At 35.8% G+C, this 7,578-nt stretch overlaps 1 pseudogene; it reads right to left on the reverse strand.

The window, feature by feature from the left end:
• Nucleotides 1–5,927: 5,927 nt before the first annotated feature.
• Nucleotides 5,928–6,951, reverse strand: LOC149160459 (E3 ubiquitin-protein ligase MIEL1 pseudogene; annotated as a pseudogene).
• Nucleotides 6,952–7,578: the final 627 nt, after the last annotated feature.

Raw genomic sequence — 7,578 nt, forward strand, 5'->3', positions numbered from 1 at the left:
AATATATGGGTGAGACAGCCGAAATATGAGTGACTGTGTATATATATATATATATATGGCAGCCTAAATATACCACAAATATATATAAAAAACTGTGCGACGCTGAACACAAATCTTTACAATGCATACAAGAAGGTTTATATCAGAGTTCCAACAGCATGATAGTGGCCCTTCATGCAATACTCCCAACTTAAATTCACCGCATATCAATCCAATACCATGTGACCCATATAAGTGTTTTGCTTTAAACCTCATATAAATCCACCATTATATATCTATATGCCATATGTCCCCTTTATAAAAAAACTCAATTACCATACGTCCCTTTGTATATGTATATACCATACCATTGATGTAATCTTTTCACCATTTAAAAATGCCATTCAGTCTTCATAAAAAAGGGATTTTTCACTATTTAAAAAACACTATTTGGTCCTCATAAAATTGGATAGTGCATAGTCAATTTACCAACACATGAAATGGCTTCAAGAGAAAAACCCAATGCTTGGTACTCACCATAGAAACCAATGCATTGCATAGTCAATGCAACATCAACAACTGTCGGCAGGATTTTGATAGAGATACTCCACACTCACTACATCATACAACCCATTTTGAAATGCAGAGATTTCATAGCCCATAGAATACCATGTGCAACAAAAGAAAGAATTAAATCGTCTTCAAGACTGCTGATACTATACCAGCATTCAAAACAGCATATATGTGACAGCGTATATGAAACAACGTTTATATGGAGGGAGCAGCGTATATGAAACAGCTACCAGGAGCAGTGTATATGAAATAGCGTTTATATGGAGGGAGCAGCGTATATGAAACAGATACCAGGAGCAGTGTATATGAAACAACGTTTATATGGAGGGAGTAGCGTATATGAAACAGCTAACAGGAGCAGTGTATATGAAACAACGTTTATATGGAGGGAGCAGCGTATATGAAACAGCTACTAGGAGCAGCGTATATATGAAACAATGTTTATATCAGAGTTTACCAAGAATTTCATACAAGGATTGAACCTAGAGCGCTATTATACCAACGTGGAGAGAGCAACAGAATATGGAGGGAGGCTGGCTAGCGTGGAGAGATCAGGTCTGGGTTTTGAATGAGCAACGATTGCTACAATAGAACTTCTTCAAGGATACCAGACAACGTTATATGCAACAAAGTTATGTAGAGAATATTCAACAACATTTATGGAGAGAGCAGCATGATATACCAGCGTATGGAGGGAGCGCCCCATTACAAAGCTTTACCAATGGACACCATTTAAAAAGCTTACCCAACCGATCAACGTTCAGAATTAATTATGGCAGACAGAGCGCACAGGGGCAGTGGACAGTGGACAGAGAGCAGTAGGCAGAAGGGAGTTACAACTATTTTGGGAGCTGGCTCTGATGCCATGTCAGACCAGGCAGTAACTCCTGAACGAAAAAACTGATTCGTGTATATTCCTTCAGGTAGGTCTTCATTAAATACGTGAGGGAGAGACTGTTCAGTTCATCTCCTGATGATTGTTCATATTATTTATTTATCTATTTACATTATTCACCCAATCACAAGGATTAGGTGTCAACAATACACAAAAATTAAATGCATGCACAAGACAAATACATGCCTTTGTAATCATATCGTTGATCACCATAAAAAAAAAATACATCCAGATTTAAGCTGAAAACTGATGAATTGAAATGGCAACACAATTATTAATGATGTTTTTACACTCCAAAATAGTGGTTGTCAAAATGCCACATTTGAACTTGTTAAATAAAAAAAAACCATAAAAATACAGAATCACAATAAAATCCTACCACATATGAGAAGTTTCACACAAATCACAATAAAATCCTACCACATATGAGAAGTTTCACACACCTACTATTATGCATGATGTATGTGATCTTTATTGCAACTTTTATGCACAACCTCTCTACCTTCATATTCCTTAAACTTGGCCAAGCTAGCACAACTCTAATCCAATCTAGAAAAGTTACCAGTTTTACATATTCATCTAACAAAAAACATAACTGGTAAATTCACCTTTTTACCACTACGTGTACGAATGAAAATATCAACTACCTTGATGCATTTATCAAAAGGTCACCACCTACTCCTAGATTGTTCCTATTATCTTATTGTTTTCAAATAAAGTCCAGATATATTATTGTTTTCAAATAAAGTCCAGATATATTAACAAAATCAACGAAACAATATTCTAGCAATTAAAGTCTCGTGAAAGACCACACAATTAATTACTTACATTAATCTTTGCACATCTATGCCACAAAATATTTTCAGGAAAGAGTTCGCATACCATTTAGAGTCAAATGCACAACATATGAGGCTCACTGGACATTCATTCATATTAGAATGGATGAATAAGAATTTTTTTGGGCAAAATGCTTTGTTCCATATCAACTTACACACTATAATTTTTGCGTATCTTTCATAGGATATATCATATACACACATCTTGTTGAATCCAGTGAAAAAATTTAGCAAAAGACAAGGAACGAGGGATACCCTCAAACATGTCACGCTGTATTATTATGTTTCTTAATGGAAAGGGAGATTAAAGAAAATTTTGGGCAAACAAATTAATAAAAGAATAATAATATTAACAAGATTCGTTGCGAAGCAGCAAGTCCCTGTTGTTGGGCGATTTAGTTGTCTGCTAAATCCCTGTCATTTAATTTATCAATCCGGTGTATCGTAAACTTAGAAGCAAACCAAAATATATGGGACCTTAGATGAAACAGGTGTAGGAAGTTTGTTTAGAATGGAAATGCATATTACAAATCTAAACTATCAGATCTATTTTATGAAAGCATAAAAAATGTTTGATCAATGGAATTATTTTACTTTAGAAGATAGAGAAGAGTCTCTTGTTCAAGAGTCCTGATTGTCCTTCTACAATCTTCCTATAATAACATTACCAAACACCTAAGAAAGCAAGAAAGAAAGCATATAAATGAAAGCAAGTAAATATTGTTTTCAGTTCAATTCTTAGCTCATGGAGAAGAGTCTCCTAACTTAGGAGGACTTGATTTCCCTTCTCACATAAAAACTATATACTGAAAGGGAATCAATATTCACATAAATGTAATCTAGGAAAGCATATGAGAAAGTAAATCTTATTTCAATTTAATCTAGCTCATGGAGAAGAGACTCCTAACTTAGGAGTTCTTGATTTTCCTTCTCACATCGAAACTAGCTACTGAAAGGAGATCAACCTTCACACAACAAAACATGGCCACAACATGAATTCATACTAAAATTATCTACAAGTATTTACAAGAAAGAAATAAGATGAACATCATAATTAAAATTAGTATATTCACAACATTACTTTACAACAAAGTGCACTTATCTCAGTATGGGGATCCTTCCATTCCTCAATGAGCACACATGAACAACTATCACACCTTAAGAATCAAACAACACTCATAACTCATGATTTGGAGAAAGTGGTATTATTCATGTTGAATGAACATAAATCTAATGCTAATGAATAACTGATAATTGTTTTCTCTCCCTCCTTCTTTCCTTTGAAGGATGCTCCTCTTATTTATACATGAATTAGGGATATCTACTCAATAAATGTAGATCCCTTAAATATCTACTAGACCCATACTTGTCTCAACTTATCCCTAAATACTAGATACAAATCCCATGACACATCAAAATCTCCATGATCTTTCTCCTTGGAATATGGTCCACCTCTTGAGTTGAAATTCGAATTTGATCTTAGGAGGCCACATAAGGGTGCCTTGGAAACTTCCAAATGATCTACACATGTCATCAAACTCAAGCTACTTTTAGGTATAAGCAAATACATGTTATTTCTCTAACTTTTAATCATAAATTCACTCTAAATACATGAAATTAATAACTTTGGAAAATGAAAATATAAACTCATATGGCAATGTAAATATAGGGTTATGTAATGATAATATGATGAAATGAGGTGACAAAATGAGGATAAAGGTGAAAATGGAGTGAAAATTGATGTTAATTTGGCGGCCCAACATACCCCCCAACTTAAGTTATTGCATGTCCTCATGCAATCTATTACATTGATCATGATTTGATCTTTTGAATTGTCTTGCCTTTTCATGAACTTTGGGTGATATCGATTTTTTTAACTTCACATAATTTTCTTTTTGACAACTTTGTTCCTTTTTGCAAAGTCTTCTCTCTTAAAAACATTTGATTGCAACATATTATTTTGGTTGGTTCTTGTGTGACAACCAAAATTTGTTTAGTATTGGTTCTTGTGTAAAAATACTTTCATTGTTTTTGTGTTGCATCAAAAGACTTTGAAAACATTTAATCAACCATTCTTTCTTTGATCATTATTTGCAAAACATGTAACATTTGAATCATAATGCAATAGTAGTTGTTTGGAAAAAGTATGTTGGTTAGGATGACATGTGTAGAAAGGACATATATGACATATGGAAGGTGATAATGGAGTATGAATGTGAATATGAACATGGTGAAACATTTTCCAAAAATTATAATTTTAGTATTAAAGGAATTGTATGATAAAAAGCTAGAAAAGAACATACCTTTACTTACCTGAGTGGACAAACTGTGTATATGTAGAAAAGTGTAGCTTCTGCTGTTGAATCATGGAATGAAGAATACAAGAATGTGATCTGTGTCTTGGTTGCATATATGATGGATGAAGTTGCGAATGTGGATCTTTTATTACTATTACTGAACCTGTTGAATCTTCTCTTGAATCATATAGTCTTCATCTCGTCCCATATCGTGGCACAATTCTTTCCATGTGAATGAATGTGTCGATGTCGAACATGGAAAGAAGTCATTGGATTATCGACCATTGATGAATGTCGTTAACCAATGCGAGGAAAACTCACCATTAATGTCAATGAGTGCCAAGGTACCCAAGTACATCTTGCGAAGTGCGAATGAATGAATGAGCTGATGTCGATCCACTTGCAAGATCCAACAAACAAGGGACATTAATGTATTCCCATTGTTCGTTGGCGAGAAGACTTGCCATTAAGGCATGCAAGCCTCAAGGTACTAATAATGACTCTAGTCTTTATCCCAGATAAGGTGCTGAGGTCGATGGGTCAAGACTTGTTGAAAGGTGGGCCTTAAGGAATCCCACATCAGTCAACGCGAGTTCGTACAAATGATTGGTAGGACTATAGATACAAGATGTTATGGCCAAACAGTTTTTATGGCAAGGAAAGCAAGGCAATGTAGAGAGATGGATGGTTTATTCATGAGGCAAAAAGGATGAACTGAAAAGAAGGTAAAAATGTATGCGACTCAGAAAAGTAGACATGTATGAAGTCATGATGGATAAGGCAATGAATCAATGGACTTTAACATGAATGGCTGATGATGCTTTGAAGGAGAAGTGTGGGTAAACATATCATGATGCAAAAGATTTATGTGTAGCGACAAATGTCACGACATATTTAATTAACTCCTTCAAGCTTTCAATGATGAATGTGATTTCTCGAGATCACATCTGCATGAACTTGGATCTTCGCGCACCTGTTAAGCTTAGTACAAATCCTGCATGAAAACTTTAAGAGCTCTTCGAAAGATATAAAATGCAAGAATGAGTATGAATGCTTAGCAATCAAAATAAAATGAAATGAATTTTTTTTACCTGTTGCCTTTGCGCGCTCGTTCCCAACTCCAACAAGACACGTTAGCATAAAATGTTTTCAGTTGTTATGAAATGTCCATTTGCAATTTTTTGAAAATTTTTTAATTTGTTTTTTATTTTTTATATTTTTTTTGAATTAAAAACTTTAAAACTAATATCTGTTTTGTATGGTTCTTAAAACTAGACAAAAATAAAACATAATTAAATCAAATCTAAAAAAAATGTTTTGCATTGTTTTGATTTTTTTTTTTTACTTTTATTTTTTAATTGTTTTGTAATTTTCATTATAGGAGTTCAAGACAAACTTGATAGTGGAGTTAACATGTGCACTCAACGGGTAAGATTTAAAGCCAGCCATAGTCAGACGGGACCTTCACTTACCAAAAAGCTCATGCCTCTCTACTCTTTCATCACCTTCACAGGCAATAACATTCACCATATCACGTGCTAGGCAGTGCTGCTCCACGCTGACACGCTCTTTGCTATCCCTTGGCAAAGTTACATCCAAAGATTCAAACATAGCAGTGTAATAACTCAAAGTCTCCATGAACCTGGGAACGAAAGGTGCAGTATTAGTGTTGGCTTCTTGCTCCACCAACGTTACCACATTTGGAGACAAGCTTTTGACCATTCTTAAAAGCCGATCTTGATGATTACTTGTATTCACACTCTCATCAGGCATATGATGGAGCTGCAAAGGAAAATTTACAGCCAAAGCTTCCCCATGCATTGTATGACCACAACGCAGAACAATTATTGCTTTTAAAGAATAAAAAAGATACTCAAAACAAATTGGACAGTTGTGGCGCATTGAGTTCTCTACGCAAGGTTGGCCCTTCTGCAAACTAACCGTATAGAAACAACCACATTTCTGGCAATGGAAAAAAAAATTATCCCGTCCTCCTACCCTGCATATGCCACAATCATCACAATGATATTATTTCTTTGAGATATCATCATCAAAGAACTTGCACGTTGAATAGAAATAATCCCCCATTTTAACACCACAGTTTTCGCAAATTTGCTTGACATTTTTCTGGGTCACAGAGAGAACAAATAACCCATTCAACTTTGTATCTTGGGAGCTCATGGCGCAACAAGGGGTCCTTTAAATGGCTCATGGATTCATTGTGACATTGCTTACAAGCATAGATCTCATTGCAACAAGGGGCCCAAATCCGACATCGTCTCCTGTAATGGGCGCAACCATGTTCCATCTTTCCAGTGTTCAGGCGATCCAGTGGGTTTTGCATAGCTTCAAAGACGACCCCGCCTTCCATGGTTGTCAGAGGAGAGGTGTTTGAGTTTGAGAAATGCAGAAGAGGAGAGGAGGAGGAACAATGTTGTCGATACCTCCTTCCCCTTCTATTCTTCCGGGTTTACTCTTCACGACTCCTTGTGCTTCCAATGTATAGGTCCGAGCTGGAGATCGTGGAGTCCCACGGTGATCAGTACAAGTTAAATAAAAAATTCTTTGGTAGCCCTTGACGTATCCAACGAATTCTTCATCAGCCTTAAAGCCTGGGATATGGGGATACAGGAAATCGCGTGAAATCGGCAGGAGATCACAGGAAATCGAGAGGCCGACTTTACATGAATTTTGAGGATTTTTCTCTGATTAAGTTTAGTGGATGCGTAAAAATTGTGGGCAGTTAAAACCACCATAAAAGAATGTGAAATAGCCATATCACTTCACCTACATCGCCGAATGTTCAATGAATTCTGGAGCTGAAGATTTCTCATGCCGGAGAAATCGAAATTCTGGATCAGAATAAGCCGCAACAAAATGATAGATGGTGGATGACGATATTTCTGCCGGATTTTCGCCTCATTCCCGAGATTTTCTCTGTGATTGAGCCCATGATTTCCCCAAAAGAGTGGATCTTCCCAACTTCACTAGCGCATTT

Source organism: Pinus tabuliformis, chromosome 5_2, assembly GCF_031772625.1.
Source record: "Pinus tabuliformis cultivar Carrire ecotype Pingquan chromosome 5_2, CPIR1, whole genome shotgun sequence".
Lineage (NCBI taxonomy): Eukaryota > Viridiplantae > Streptophyta > Pinopsida > Pinales > Pinaceae > Pinus > Pinus tabuliformis.